The 14,171-nt window shown below is 38.9% G+C and overlaps 1 protein-coding gene and 1 pseudogene across 2 annotated transcripts in view; one reads left to right on the forward strand and one right to left on the reverse strand.

Moving 5' to 3' along the window:
- Nucleotides 1–3,619, forward strand: part of LOC145766021 (ATP-citrate synthase-like) — a 363,348-nt gene extending 359,729 nt beyond the window's left edge. The window contains exon 3 of the mRNA XM_082577709.1: nt 3,508–3,619. The gene's annotated coding sequence lies outside the window, so the exon portion shown is untranslated. The remainder of the gene's footprint in view (nt 1–3,507) is intronic.
- Nucleotides 3,620–3,834: 215 nt separating this feature from the next.
- LOC145788310 (uncharacterized) overlaps nt 3,835–14,171 on the reverse strand; it is a 43,370-nt pseudogene continuing 33,033 nt past the window's right edge. Inside the window, exons 12-21 of the transcript XR_014291507.1 lie at nt 12,356–12,472; nt 11,734–11,901; nt 10,811–10,936; nt 10,113–10,280; nt 7,859–7,997; nt 7,030–7,233; nt 6,444–6,578; nt 5,603–5,680; nt 4,676–4,783; nt 3,835–3,951 (exon numbers count right to left, since the gene is read on the reverse strand). The product of XR_014291507.1 is annotated as an uncharacterized LOC145788310 (transcript). The remainder of the gene's footprint in view (nt 3,952–4,675; nt 4,784–5,602; nt 5,681–6,443; nt 6,579–7,029; nt 7,234–7,858; nt 7,998–10,112; nt 10,281–10,810; nt 10,937–11,733; nt 11,902–12,355; nt 12,473–14,171) is intronic.

Consider the following 14,171-nt stretch of genomic DNA (forward strand, 5'->3'; position numbering starts at 1 on the left):
GCGGTTTTATACAAGCTCCATAATCATTCTGACCATGTGCCAGTCGGGGAGAAGGTGAAGAAGTTTGCAGGCGAGGCCGCGGTGCCACACTGTGTCATATGCTGACAGTGAGATCAATGAATACGGTACCAGCCTTTTTCTTTTCCTCAAAACAATCTTCTATGTCTTGGCTCATGCGAGTGACCTGTTCTACAGTTGATCGGCCACGGCGACAACCTGTGCTCTGGTGGTAAGAGTGGGTCGATGATTAGATCCACTCGAGTGTGGATGAGCCATTCGAGGATTTTATAGGGGATGCATAGGAGTGAGATAAGGCGGTAGCTCCTAGCGTCATCCAGGGGCTTGTTGGGCTTTGGTATGGCTATGACGTCAGCTCGTCTCCAGGTTTTGGGTATTTTTAGGTGGTGCAGGCAGGAGGAGAGGAAACCGTGCAGCCAAGATGTCAATGCTTTGCCGGCCTGGAGGATGAACTCTGGGCATATATGGTCAGGGTCCGGTGTTTTGCCTGGCTTTAGGAGGTTTAGAGCATGCTGGAATTCTGCGAGGGTGAAGTCTCGGGATATATTTTGCTCAGGTGGTGTTGGAACCTTCCACAGTTCAGACACTTCCTTAGGCACTTGGCGAGCCGTGCTTTTATCCCCTTAGGGGTATACCCCATTGTTCACAAGTTGTGATGCAATAGAGTTGGCTGTAATGTGGCGTTATCCAAGCGGTTGTCTGGACTTGCCAGTTAGCCTGTTTATCGTGGACCATGCTTTACGGCTTGAGTGGGTGAAGTCGATGTTTTGGACCGTCTCTTCTCATCGCTCTCGTCTGTTGTTATCAAGCCTTGTGATTAGTTTGCTGGCCGCTAGGTATGATGCGTTGCCATTGGAGGCTTGTGTAGTACGGAAGAGATTGCACTGATTGAAGGACGCTTGTGGTGCACTGATTAAAATACGATGAGAATATCACGTGCTGAGACACATGACTGACATCAGCTGATTCGCGTATAGGCTACGTTACGCATGATTGCGTTGTTTTATTTGAAGAGTGGGTTACGTTAAAGTGCCTACCACTTTCATATTTTCACAAAAACCAAACCTTTCATCATTGAAGTAATCGTTACGCCGAGCAGTGGTCTGGTTGGTTTTGAATCTTTACCCTCGGACTGACAAAGCCTTGATAGGTTATTCCTCGTAGTTTCGCATAATTCTAGAGGCTTTTGACGCAGGGCCGGTTACGAGATTGGCAGAGTGAAGTTTTCCGATTGTTGAAATCTTGTTTCTGGGAATTATTCCACTCATTAGGTGCCGTGGTCTGCTGTTATCAGAGCCATCATTCATCGTCAATCAATTCAATTCAAACTCCGATCAAATAAAAGCATTGAAAAACCATAAGACCCCACAAGTTTACACATTTCAATTTCAAAAATGAAATTATTTTAAATTAAATCCCAGTCCCGAATTTAATCAAACAAAATTACAGTGTTCTACATTTTACACAACCACATGCATCCCACAGACCCACAACAACACTTTGCTCACTCGGTCAGTGGTCAAAAGTAGAAGATTCTTCATTCCCATTAGCTTCCGCTACTGCATTGTCTGGAAAACCCTGACAATAGAGTGGTGGAACTTGAAAACAGCTCACAGTTTTATATGCGGTTGGATGGCGCAACGGATAATGACTTGGTTTTCCGATTATGCAAACCTGGTTCGACACCCAGCAAAGCTAGTTGTTGAAAACACCGCTTCTACCAAGGGTGTAATAAATTGGGTGGGCGTAGTTGCTGAAGTAAAGGCGGCCGGGCCACCCTACTCTCGTTAGTGCTAAATGCTTACTACAATGAGAACCTTATCTTCTCATACCCGACACTTGAATCAAGTATGGGAGCACCTTTACCTTCAATCGTACGTACTTCTTCAGTAATTTTATTCCAAAAATTGTTTCAGCAATAATATCACAAAAATGTTGAAATGAAAGGTAAAATATAACATAAATTAAACCATTTGAACATTCTTCTTTGAGATAGCCTACAAAAAACATCATTTACTTACGTGGGCTACTTTGGCACTTCGACATCAACTGCCACTTCACAAAAATATTGTTTCTACTGCAAAGCATCAGTTTGATTTGGTTGATAAAAAAGTTTATAAAAACGTAATTTATGGAAGGTGCTTTGCATTACGCCTATGGACTTGCACATCAAAAAAATAAATAATACCAACGCCAACAAACACATCAACAAGCCGTAACTAAGTTTCAAAACTAAAACAAAATTTGGAGAATTGAAGTTGAAAATGTAGTCAACAAAAAAAAAATATTACATTTTGTTTAGAAACTAGCATCAATTTCGTAAACGTTAAGTTTTTAGAATATTAAAATTTTTATTATTTGTAATTACGGCATGAAATATCTACTGGAGATAGTTTTTAGCTTTCTTTGGGCAAAAAGCATCACTACCTACACATCGAAATCCTTTATTTTTACATTGAATCAATGTCCGCAGACAAATGTCTTTGTAAAAATGACAGATTTTACTATGTAGGTAGTTGCGCCGAGTATTTTCCGGTGTCCGACAAATTGTTCGTAAAATTAATTCTTCGTAAAACAATTCTTCGTAAAGCATTTTTTCGTGCATGCAGTTAAAATTTGATGTATACGAAGAAATGCTTTATGAAGAATTGTTTTACGGATTTCATTTTACGAAAAACAGTTTATGAACAATTGTTTTACGAACAATTGCTTTCGAACAATTGCTTTACGAACAATTGCTTACGAACAATTTGCCTATAACCGTATTTTCCTGACGCTGATCAGAGTAAATTAGTTCTTTTCCGCTTGTAGCTTTCAGTGGGATTCCGATTAAGTAAACAATCGTTAACCTATCCTTGTATGTTACTTTCGTACATTCTATTATTGTAGTGGTTGCATTGTGACGTCACTGTGAGGTCAGCTACCAACTCGAATCTGGTGAAGCTTCGGCCAGCAACAAGCTCGAACCTTCCATCGCTATTGAAAGATCGAGGCTTTCAATTAATAAAACAAACTTCAGAGTCATTCTAATGATCACTATATGAAACAGTCGCTCGATGCGTGGGCTCGATGCCAACTGAACAAATAGGTGGCAAGTTATTCAAAAAACAACGATCTGGCATGCATTGGAGCTACACTGCTTTCATAACTAGACTTTCAATACTGCAGCAATTGAAATAATCATCTGATACAATGATATCACTGTGAAATTGTTGCATAAAAACCTTTGCTTTCTTTTCGTGATTATATGTTGGGCTGCCATAAGATTTTGAAAACAATAAGCAAGAAAAAAATTGTTTTCAACTTCTTGTGGAAGCTCAGACTGTTAGCTATAAGAGGAAACGTAATTATATTTTTGCCGAACAGTCTCGTTGTACATATGGAATCAAGATTTTATCTACCATGGTATCACGATTTTATGCCTATACCAGGCTGGACCGTTTTTTCTTGCTCGAATGAGCAGCTAAAGAAGTGTCCATGTCTTTGAAGGTTGGTTGAGACCGTGGCCGCTGTGGATGCGAACTGCTTTTAAAGGATGGTTTCGATGGAAAACTGCTTTCTTCGGAGGCGACTGCACGCATTGGCCGGGGATAGCCGCTCGGATTCTCGCTAAACGTCGCTTTGTCTTCTGACCCTGACATCGAAGATTGTTCTTCTAAATCATCGGAGTCTTCGCTCGAGCGAACTACTAATGTTGGCAAACCTCGTCTTCTGCGGAGTTTTATAAAGGCAATAAGTTCAAGAATACTAGCTCTAATACTAAGATAAGCCGCTTTGGTTTTGGTTGGTTTAGTTTTGGGGGATAGCCGGGGATAGCCGCTCGGATTTTTACCAACTGTGGCTTTGTCTTCTGACCCTGACATCGAAGATTGTTCTTCTAAATCATCGGAGTCTTCGCTCGAGCGAACTACTAATGTTGGCAAACCTCGTCTTCTGCGGAGTTTTATAAAGGCAATAAGTTAATAATGATTTTTTTTTTAATCAAGAATACTAGCTCTAATACTAAGATAGGCCGCTTTAAATTTAGTCCACCACGATAGCTCAGTTGATCAGCGCGTGACTTCGAGAACGAAGAAGCTTCAAGATCAAGCGGCGCTGGTTCGACTATCGGTGTGTGCGCTTGAGCATTAAATGAGCAACGCATTTCAGGACTGCTCTCCATTCAATGGCACTCAGTGGATGGAATAATTCCTCGGCAACAACGATTTAACAATCGGAAATTTCACTTTGCCAATCTCTGTAACGGCCCCATGTCAAGAGCCTCTGCAAGTATGCGAAACTACGAGGAATAATCTATCAAGGCTTTGTCAGTTTGAGGTTTAAGATTCAAAAACCAACCAACCAAATCTAGTCATTTAAGATTTCATCGTTATCGTTTTTACTGCGAAGACCATCGTTTTTATTGCGTCCTCGAAGACGAGGGATAGCCATCGATATCGAATAATAAATACTTGCAAAATCAAGAATGGTAGCTCTAAATAAGTTATAGCCTATCATTTTGCACATAACCATCATCGTTACTAATGTGGGATATCTCCAATGCTAAGTTTTTTTTTATGGGGTGGATGGATACCGCTGTTTTGCAACCTAATTGACTCTTACGGTTTGAATATTGCTTAGAAAGCAAAAATATTAATAATTTCTTTAAACGTGTTACCCTGCTGAAGATGGGGAGGGGAGGGATGGGCTTGAAGTGGGAGTAGGTAAGTTTCCTAACTCCTCAGGATGGGGCTCATGGTCATCAGGAGAAGGAGCTTTTGAAATTCTAAACGTGGAAAATACACTTCATTTAGTTTATTTGTAACGTTAAAGAACGTTTCAGTCAGGTAGACAACGTAGAAACAAAAATAAAAACACTGTGTAATAACTATATAAATATATTTACAGGCTACAATAAATGTTGTCAACAGAACAAAAAATAGTGCTCATCGTCGTGTGAACCTCTGGGGCCGAGGATCTATCCTTTTACCACTCCAGATTCACGATGTTTCCGGACTAAGCTGGAAGGCTACTAGAGAGCAGCCAGTCTTTTATTTCATCACTCAAGACATGTAGACCTACCACTCCATTAGGTAGCTTGAAGATGGTACAATGGTTGATGTGGTCTGTTCCTCAGCACCACATTTCACAAGTAAAGAAAAAAGCCATTTCCCATTAGTGCATTAGGGTGGCCCCTTTTGAGGCAATTTTTTTATTTCAACTTGCCTGGGTGATAGATTTTTGCCTTAGCCCAAAATATTAATAAATCCAAAAAAAAATTGAAATCTGACCCTGTTTAGACCTTGCCCCAACACCATCTTTAAATCGAGCCCCCTAAATCACGTTTTTAATGATAAAATTAGTACTATTTGAGCTAGATATATCTTGTTGGCAGGGTTGAATTAATACAAAGCGACATGCAATAATTTGGAATGCTCTTTGAAAGCAGATATTGTGAAAGACAAGAGCTGCCACAACGGATATATGTCTATTCATTGTATTTGGAAAAATAGATAATAAGCATCTAATTTTTGCAGTTTCAACGTGTGACAACGTAAAATCTACCCAGCCAAGGTGGTTTCACTATCCAGCTACCCCAACTGACCTGTCGTGCTTGGGTGAGTTGCTCAGCAAGAAGTTGGTTCACTCCTTTCAGAGTGGTGACGTCACCAAGGGTTTCAACCTGTTAAAATATTGGGAAGGGTCAATTAACAAAAGATTATTAAAAAAGATTTTGGAGGATTTTATTTTGTTTATGAGTTGATTTTCTTTTGAAAAATGCGTTTCACTTTGAACATTTGTTTTATGGGCACGTTATGAACTGATGTTAGGCTGAAACTATTCTGCTGTTATTTGTAAGAGGAGGCTTCCTGCCTCCAGTGGTCATGCAGTGCTGGTGTATGTTGACTCCAGTACAGACTTAATATCAATGGAGTCTGCATCAATGAGATGAGTAAGGAATCTACACATGACGCATCATAGAATTGTAAACAAAATGATTTTATGCTAATGCTGATATGATATTGGAAAATTAGTTTGTTTTTGAGATGCGATTGAAAGCGAAACAGAAAATAACATGAAGTGCCTGGATGGTGAGTCAGTTTATTGGGTTGAAACCGTTCTCGGGATCGAAGCTCTACCGGTTAGGGCGAAATTGATATATCGCATATTAATATTATTATTACATCACATAGTTACGTTTATTACAAGAGTGCAGGTTCGACATCAAGATATTCAAATAAAAATTTGCGTAGTTGTAACTTGTCGAGTGTAGCAAGAATTGATAGTAATAGACACGTGTTTCGCCCATAAGGATGGGCTTATCAGTATCGCACCACTAATTCATGTCACATAGTTCTCAACTGCTGACTTTTGTGAGTCAAATGAATCCTTACCTTTGTGGAAAAAAAACTACTAAACTAACTGTCGCCTAACAAAATACTCACTGATTTGGCCAGAATGTCCCTCTGCATCTCCAGCACAGTGATCATCTGCTGGTTTTCTGCACATTCTTGGGAGAGTCGCTTTTGTTCGGAACGCAAGTGGTTGAGCTCCTCATCAGCGACTTGCGCATCATTCAGCTGAAGACAAGAGAGATTTCGTTTCGATTGATCTTCGTTGCTAAAGTCGAGATCGTAACCAACTGAGTTATTGATTGATTGAATCTTTATCCTCGGACTGGGAAAGCTTCTTTGAGAGCTTAATCCTGGCAGTTTCGCATACTTGTAGAGCCTTTGAATCACTGACGCAGGCCCGGTCGCTGTGATTGACAGAGTGAAGTTTTTCCGACTTTTGAAGTGTTGTTGCTGGGGTATCATTCCATCAGTCCTTAGAATGTGTTACTCAAGCGCACACCCCGAGAGTCGAACCAGCGCCGCTTGATTTTGAAGCTTCTATTGTCACAAAGTCACTCGCTAACCAAGTGAGCTATCGGAAGCACAAAGGCAGAGAAAGATTTCAACTGATATCGTAACTAACCCAAACGTTACGGCAATGCTATTATTAAATCGTTTGCGTCTTTATACGACATGCCTGGATCTCTAACGTTCTTCTTTGTGCCTCCTCGAGAGCTAAGCTCTCCTCAGCTTCTCGCCTTTGGGTGAGGCAATCGCTCAAGTCATGCTCCTTTTCTTCGACCAATGAGGTGAGCTTTGAACAAGCCTGCCTCCAGTGGTCAAGTTGTGCTTGTGTATGTTGGTTGTTGGATTCGAGTTACTCTTTAATTCTTGAATATTGCTGAATTATTGCAAAAAATTTTTTTAATTAAAATCACATAAATACAGTTAAAACAAAATTAAAACAAAATAAATTGGTTCTTCCATCAAGGTTTTGAGAGAGTTGAAGCTGAACATTATAATGTTTCTTTCCAATACTTCAACTGAAATGCGTTTATTAAATTCATATTGTGAATTATATCGCATGGGTTGGTTTAGTAAACGTAGTTATTCCGGTGTTTCGTGTTAAATGAGAATATACAACTTAGCCAATACAAGTCGAATTTGGGCTCTGACATAGAGCCTAGCACTATTTGCAACGTTAAGCTTACTGCATTAATATCATACAGTATAGCCCAATAATAAGTAGTCAACTCAAATAAATGAATTCTTGCAATCAAGCGAATGACAACAAATCGAAACAGCAACCCTCAGCAAGAAGATCTAATGACACAAGTTTACCCAATTGCGACAAGTTGGAGAAAAAGGTGGTTTCCGCCAAGAGAAACTTTCAAGTTTTTTTCACTTTAGTTCATTTTTAATGTTCTAATTTGTGAAGAAATAAGTTTATTCGTATCACAAGACATGCAGCCGAATTTTTAATCTTTATTTCAATTTTGCAGCAAGCACTGTGAAATCACACTCACCGATTGCGCATCTCTGAACTGAGCGTTGGCTCTGTCTTTATCGTGACGTAGCTCGGCGATATCTTTGCTCATTTTTTTTCATTTCCTCTCCGTGATGTCTTTCCAAGTTTTCAAAACTTTCTCGAAGAGCAGATAGTTTCTGTTGACCAGAGCAACACTATTAGTTACTTTACGGAACTAAATTATTAAAACGTTCTAGAAAATTCTAGTTAGCTTACTTTTGTTTAAAAACATCTTAGATTTTCATGACCTTTAGCTTTAGGAGTAGGCTACCCTGGTAGCAACTAACAACTAGTAGGCTTATTTGTTCCACAATTAGGTTGTTATGACCTTGAGGTTTAGCAGTAGGCTACCCCGTCAATTAAAAACTAGTGAGCTTGTTTGTTCAGCAGACTCTGATTGGTCCAATTTCAAAGTAAAATTTTGGAAAGTTGCACCCCGGTAACTAAAAACTAAAACTAAAAACTAGAACAAATAAGCTCTAGTTACTTTTGTTTAAAAAAAATCTTAGATTTTCATGACCTTGAGGTTTAGAAGTAGGCTACCCTGGTAGCAACTAACAACTAGTAGGCTTATTTGTTCCACAAGATCCGGTACAAGATAATGCGAGTTAGTTATGAATCTTCAACCAATTTGTAAAGCTTTGGTAGAGAGTTTGCTTTGTTGAATCATAGACAGACAAAACAATGTAACTTTAGCGGGTTTAACATATTTTATTACACAACGAGATATAACAAATTTAAAAATAAACTCAAACGTTTTCGACACGTACGTGTGTCCTTACCAGGCATAACTTTAAATCTTCAGTATACATAAAATGAGAATAATAAGATTAATCTGACTATGCCCTATAACAGGGTTTCCCAAACTGTGGTCCGCGGACCACTGGTGGTCCGCGACGACTGCACAAGTGCACAGGTGGTACGTGGCGATATGACAAGAAATTAAAAAGTCACACATATACGTTGTAGGCTACAGTACGTACCCTGTAAAAGACAATTGCTGCAGTTCTTTACAACTTAAATGATTTCGAAAGCCTTTGCTATCCACTATCGTAAATCTTACTTGTTGCACCTTCGTTGCAGTTAAAAAGTTGTTTACGAAAAATTCTCGTATTCCTCAAAACAAAATAACAGCATTCATAAAGAATTAAACTCAACATATGGAAAACAAGGATAAATGATAATGTTGTAGATATGTGGTTTCCTGTTCTGTGCGACTACAATTACCAACAAACCCTTAATTATTACAGAATTGATTTTTTCTGACGTTACACAACATTTGGAATTGCTTTCTGCACATTTTTTTTTATCGTGTTTTTATTTGCGCCCATTGCGATAACATACAGAACACTGCGATCACAAATGCGATACAACAGACGACAGGAAGCAGCGAAGTGACATATAGTCTTCGAGTCAGCTGCTCCCCTTATTTTGGCTTGCCATTAAGTGTCTTTGCCGAGACACAGCCGCGTGCTCTGGAGCGGTGTCGAACCCACGTCCTTTCGAACGTCGCGCAGACGTTCTCACCACTCGGCTCCGCAGCCGACAATTCAAGAAGTACTTTTTAAAAGAGACATATGAGAATTTTAACTCGATTTTACACCCTTTTGTTGTTACAAAGGCTGATCTGTCAGGACGCGAAAAAGAAGAATTAGCCGAATTATCATCTGATCGAACTTTAATGCTTAGTTTCAATCAAACAGCTATTGCATCTTTCTGGTTGAGTGTTGTGGAAAAATACCCATTGCTATCGCAAAAGGCAACTAAAATTTTATTGCCTTTTGCCACGACCTACATGTGTGAGACAGCATTTTCAGCTCTTACCAACATGAAGACAAAATATTGGTCCAGACTTTCCGTGGACACTGACTTACGAGTTTGTCTTTCACAAATAACTCCGAGAATTGATGACTTATGCAATCCCATCCGTCCCATTGATGTCAGTTTTTTAAATAAACAAAATTCGGTTTTATTCATTTTTACCTTTGTATTGGGGGTCCGCGAATAAACAAATTCACAAATAGTGGTCCGTGGCCCAAAAAAGTTTGGAAAACCCTGCCCTATAATGTTAAACGCGCTAAAGTTACTTTGTTTTGTCTGTCAGTTGGTAAACGTAAACAAATAAAACCTCCCCTCTGCACAGGTAGGTGAGATAGCTATGGAAATTGCCTGTAATCACGTGAAAACATGAAAGGTTTGACCGTACAATGTCAGTTAAAACTACTTTTTAAGCAAAATAAAAGCCAACAAACCGTTAAAGCATCTTCCTTTTCGCAGGCCAGCTGAGACTTTTGTGCTTCTAATAGCGCCGCCTTCTGCACGTCCATTTTGTGAGTCCCTTCCATTTCTTTAAGTTTTCTCTCCAGCGCGTCCACTTCCGGACGAAGTTGAAGAACTTCCTTAGTAAGCTGCTTACAATGCTAGAACACAAAACACACGAGAATCAAAAATTATCACAACTATGAAATTTTAAGTTGTAACTAAAATAGTGTAGTTTGCTGATCAAATAATCTTTTAAACCATAAACAGACAAATAATCTTTCTTCGTGAAAGCTTATTTCATTAAAAACACTAACAGGTAAAATATTATACAATATGCTACTTAATTCTCTCTGGTTCAGCATATTTTAACTTGTATTGTTTTAAAAATTCTCGTTTTTGACAATTCTCACCACTCAGCTATGCAGCCGACACAAGAAGTCATTGAACTCAAGCGTTCAATCGATGGATTTCGTTGAAATAAAAGACAATTGCAAAACAAATAAATAGAAAATGAATCTTTTTTTTTAATGAGTGGGTGTCAATGCCTTTGTTAAGTTATTAACTGTTACGTCATATACACTCAACAGCCACTCATCCAATGTTTTGTTACATTGGCCACCCCCACTAGTGGGGAACAAACCGACGATGGATTATGATGATGATGATGATGATCAAACAAAATTCCAACCTTCCTGCTTTCGACGAGCTGGTTTTTATTTGAAACATTTTCCTCTGACGACTTTGCCAGCTCCAGCCTCGTCTTCGCCAGATCCGCGTGAAGTTCCGTGTTGTCGTCTTCAAGCGTCACTTTCGCCTGGTGACGTAAGCAGTATCGATGAATGCGAATACGTCACAGACACTGAACAAAATCTTGAATGCAACTAAACGCAATAAAGACAAGGTGGAAATGCTACATGGAAATTTTATCTTGATTAGTCAAATCTTATGTAATTTCCATCATCATTAAATATTCAATATTATGTATATGGAACAATTAATAATAATTAATTAATTAAGAATTCATAATTATTAATATTTTTAACCTCAATCACTAGTAATGTCATCACCAACTGAACTCCAACACTTAATCGCATGTTGTTTTACATTTCACGATTTTCTTCATTTTTGTAGCCCTACTGTTTGTCTGAGATCCATTTCATGTTTTCAATAATTCTAAGCAAATCGTGCAGATGGTTGGTAAGCTGATAATAAATTGTTTTATTATTCATGATTTATGTTCATCGATGGTGACAAGATTTTAAAAACTGATTTATGGATGTGTTGTAAGCCTTGTAAAGTTGTTGAAACTTGTAACAAGGTCAAATAGCCGAAACATTGTTTTGGTCGTATCCAGGCTTACGCCCGGTGGTTGAAGATTTCATTTAAGTGGGCAAGAAGGCAAGGAAGCCAATCTTCGTGTCCACCTTCAGGCATGCCTTTAAGTGTCCTGCTAACGACACAGCCGCATGCGCTTGAGCGGTGTCGAACCGGCGCCCTCGAGTGCCGTGCCAGGTTCTGATCAATCGGCCATCCAGCCGAACAGACGTAAAGTAATGGAAGCTCAAAAGCATTGGAAATTTTAATGACTTGTTTCATTTGTAGAACACCCACCTGTTTTAGTTTTTGATTGATTTCCTTGATCGAATTGAGGGTTTTCTCCAACTCATTGTTGTACTTTAGCGCCCTCTCCCGGTCACTTTGCAACTCCGTGTGACTTCTTCTTAATTCTATTAAATCATTTCCTTGCTTTTTCATCTTATCTCGGCACATGGCGAACTCCTGGGAAGAAATGGACAAAACAAAAACAAAAATATGAGTTAGCTCTTTTATGATAGAGCAGGATTCTTTTCTGGGTTTCTTTTAGGTAACTTACTCATTTGGAAGTAGGACAAACATCCCAACAGTTGAACTTTGTATTGAAAGTACTCTTTTAAATACCTGAAGCAATCTTTTTATGAAGCACTGAATATTTCAAACCAAATCAAACATTAGATATCAAAGCTGAAATTGTACGATCAGCAGCATCAGAACATACAGTAAAAATTACGAAGTGTCAAAAAAGTTCAGTTCAACAAAAATCGTCAAGGACAATATTGAAAAAATCATAGGCTAAGTATATTTTTGATTTATTAGCATAAAAATTATTTTAAATTGCATCTTTTCAGAATGGCTTTTGTAGGAACTTCCAAAATATAGCACTGAAGTTAGTGAAAGTAGGAATCGAACCACCGACCTCTTTCTGATGTCCATACTTGTGGTTGGTTTGATCCAATTGTTCCGACACCGCCTCAAGGTCCGACTGGCATCTGCTCAACCTCTGACCAAGTTCCGTGTTCCGGTTTATTAGAGCCTATGGTTAGATAATATTTTAAGAAACTTATATGGTTGCAATACCTATGACATTTTATCTAAACAACTTACTTCTTACATTAAAACATTGATTTCCTTTTGAAATGAACGATTTAAAAAAATAGATTTAAGTTCTCTCAAGATCATAGATATGAAAAAAATACATCATTATTTGAAATGTAGCCTTTTTGGATTAAAACACAATTGCTTTGTAGTATTCATGCTTACTTTCAGATTTTAAGATTAGTGTTTTTGACGCGTTTAACTCAGCCACATTCAAATCGATTTGTAGGCAAATCGGCCACCCCCACTAGTGGGGAACAAACCGACGATGGATTATGATGATGATGATGAGTTGGGAAGAACATTCACAGAAAAACGAAATATAACATTGACAACAATATCCTGACCTGGATGCACCGAGAACCACTGTTCATAGGCGCCGACTTTTATTTTTGCACGGGGTGGCGGATAGCACAATATGGCAACCTAAAAATTTCCAAACTGCATGTTTTTGTTTGATTTTTACTAAGCGTGTTTCGTAGATGCAATTGTCTTTTCACACCTGATTTGTAGCTCGACAATTTACAAAGCAACTTTAAAACAAAGCACAGGAGGTATGTCGTGAATTTTATTGTTACGTTGCTGCTCTGACACTTAACATTTGGCAAAAGTATTTTTGCGAACAGCAGATCTGTCAATCCAACTGTTAATCAACTGGTCAAGTTGTAACCGTGAAGCTTCAGCTTGATAAACATTTAAAATTAGGACGTGGTTCAATCGCTGCTGCGTCATGGTAGATCGCAAGTAGGTTTTTATGCGCCTGAGTGCACTAAACGATCGCTCCGCCTCGCAGGTGGTGGAAGGCAACGATAAGTATATTTTCACAATGCAGACCACGTTTGGAAGCATTAATGAAATTGTTTCATTGCTTGCAAATAGATCAAGCAGTTGCGACATAATTGAAACATAAATCTGTTTTTGCTGTTGAAAACTTTCCAGCTGTTGCAATTCCAGACGCAGAAATGTTGGGTTTATGTCATCTTTATATGTGGCAGCGACATTTTCAAAAGCAGCTCTGTTCTCTTCCGATGCTTGATCCTTGGAAAGCAGAACTGTTTCCATGTCATTATCGTTTTCATGTCCTGCTGTGAATAATGTGACAAAAGTGAAGAAGAACACTGTTTAAATACGTATAAATAAATGCTTTGGTAGTAAGCATCTACGGTAGAAAAAAACGGTTGCTGTTGCTGGTCATCGAAAGATCTTGCAGTACGTCTACCACGGCCACGCGGCAAAGATGGCAGCTGCAAACCCATATCAACAGCTGATTTTTTACATGCTTCGAACAACGCAGATGCCTCACTTTATGTTGCTGCATTCCAAGAAACTGTTGATGATACGGCTTCCAGTAATCCACGTACCTTTCCGACATTGATCCCACGTTTCTGAACAGCGATATGTACAGGGCTTAAAAGAAGCAAAAGCTTTTGCAGGACACGCAAGGAAAAGTAAACGTCGAAACTCTCCATGGATAAAACATGGCTAGTGGCATTGTTTCGAGTGACAGCATCCATGCCATCTTTTTTCGATGCCGTGTCAAGCCAATCTAGTATGACCTTATACTGGTAAAGAAAAGCATTTGCGCTGGGAGCTGCTTTTCAAAAATTGCATTTTTTTAATGAAATTTGAAAATGGAT

The sequence above is a fragment of the Aplidium turbinatum genome, chromosome 1 (assembly GCF_918807975.1).
Source record: "Aplidium turbinatum chromosome 1, kaAplTurb1.1, whole genome shotgun sequence".
Taxonomy (NCBI): domain Eukaryota; kingdom Metazoa; phylum Chordata; class Ascidiacea; order Aplousobranchia; family Polyclinidae; genus Aplidium; species Aplidium turbinatum.